The following is a 1,803-nucleotide window of genomic DNA, read 5'->3' as shown; positions in this document are numbered from 1 at the left end:
TTCTTTCTTTTTTTCTTGCTTCACAGCTTTATTTTTGAAATCACAAGCAATTCAAAGTGACCATCACTGAGGCCTCTGTTAAAAGATTTTCCAGCAGAGCTGCCCCAGTTCTAAGTTTAAACAATATTGCACTTTAAGATGAACTTCCAGGATCCTCTCCCAAAAAGAAAAGTATTGCTTCCATCTGTGCTTTTCTCACACTAAAATAAAAGCATACTGCAGAAAACCCTACTTTAAAAACTAACACTGCAGGTACAGTAAATACAATAAAAGTACCTGCCTATTACAGAATGCTAGAGAACATTTTGTTGTAAGAAGCTAGCCCATGATTAGTATAAAGTGTATATAATATATTTTTTCCTTTCAGTGGTCCAAGATATGAAGGTCCCCAGATACAATCTTGTTCTCTAATACTGCTCCAGGTTGGGATGTCAATTCGGTCACCATGATTTGCAATGATGATAACTTTAATGAAACATTATTGCCAAATGTTACATCTCCTGAAACTGCGAGGTGATCCAATTCAAGCATATCTGGAGATACCTTCCAATCTCCTTAGATAATCCTGAACCTGATAGCAGTCTCCTTTAAGATTGCCTAAGACATCACCACATGTTTTTCGCATGTATTACTTACATCCATCAACCCCCATTTGGTCAATCTCTACCATAGTGACCATCTTTGGTTTCGGTTTGACTAGTTCACATAAAATGCCCCCATCTCCACCTCCCAGAATCAGCACGTCTTTGCCAATGCAATCTTCTTTGCCACTGCCCATCATGGCCTGGGTATACGCCAAATCACTTTCCGCCAGATTAACATCCCCACTAAGGATGAGAATATTTCCAAACTGCTTCGAGTGCAGAATTTCAATGTTCTGATAAGGTGAGTCTTCATCACACACCACTTCTTCTATGTCGCACTCAACCAGGCGGCCATCAGCAGTCAGCCAGTCCCTGTCAACAGTCCCTCCTAGAACTGTGGGTGGCAATCGCCCAGTAGTGTCCTGACTCAATTCTTTCATTCTTTCTTCTACTTTGTTCAAAAGACTGTCAACTTCTTTGCCTTCTGCATCGTCGTCGTAACTCGGAAGGTCCAGCAACACCAATCCATGTGGGTAAATTCTCAAATTGGCAAAGCTGCCATTTTTGTTTATGTATCTCAGTAGCCCTGGTCCTGCCAGGTGTGCACCGACTCGGTGCGACAGCTCAGCCAGCGGCAGGTGGGACACTGTACTAGTACATTCTTTATATCATTGCTTCCATCTCAGCTCTGACTCTCCCAGGCCTTTCCCTTCCCTACTCATTGTCTGTTTAGGGCCCTGGCCTAAGAGTAACTCATGAAGGTGAGTCTCTCTTCCATCAGCTCAGCTCAGATTGGTGTATCTAGATAATATGAGACCGATATTCTAACCTAATATTCTCAGGCATTGGAGCACACTGTGTTCTGACAGAAATGGATATATGAATTTTAGGGGGGGAAAGCTTTAGGTTCATTTTTTTTAAATGATGAGCTGTTCGTGGCTGTCTTAAATAGTCTTATTTGAAGATGGCCCTCATCTTGGTGTATCATTTGTATGTGATCAACCTGCCCTAAAGAGAATGAATAGAACTGATTGGAAGTAAAATTTTGGCAATTTAAAGTGATAGCAGGGGATAATTTTTTTTTAGTTGAAATTGAATTGAAAGAGTTCAAAGCAGGGGAAAAAAATGAACCATAATGTAAATTCTGAAAGGTTCTGTAATCAGCTTATCTTGAGCAAAAGAATTAAAGCAATTAATGGAACAGATTGAGGTAAACTTA

The 1,803-nt window shown here is 40.5% G+C and overlaps 1 pseudogene; it reads right to left on the bottom strand.

Annotated features, from left to right (window-relative positions):
* Window positions 1-523: 523 nt before the first annotated feature.
* On the bottom strand, window positions 524-1,207 carry LOC102436877 (annotated as a pseudogene).
* Window positions 1,208-1,803: the final 596 nt, after the last annotated feature.

This window comes from Myotis lucifugus, unplaced genomic scaffold (assembly GCF_000147115.1).
Source record: "Myotis lucifugus unplaced genomic scaffold, Myoluc2.0 scaffold_7430, whole genome shotgun sequence".
Classification (NCBI taxonomy): Eukaryota; Metazoa; Chordata; class Mammalia; order Chiroptera; family Vespertilionidae; genus Myotis; species Myotis lucifugus.
The sequence above is the reverse complement of the archived record's forward strand: the minus strand, read 5'-3'. Positions and strand labels throughout refer to the sequence as shown.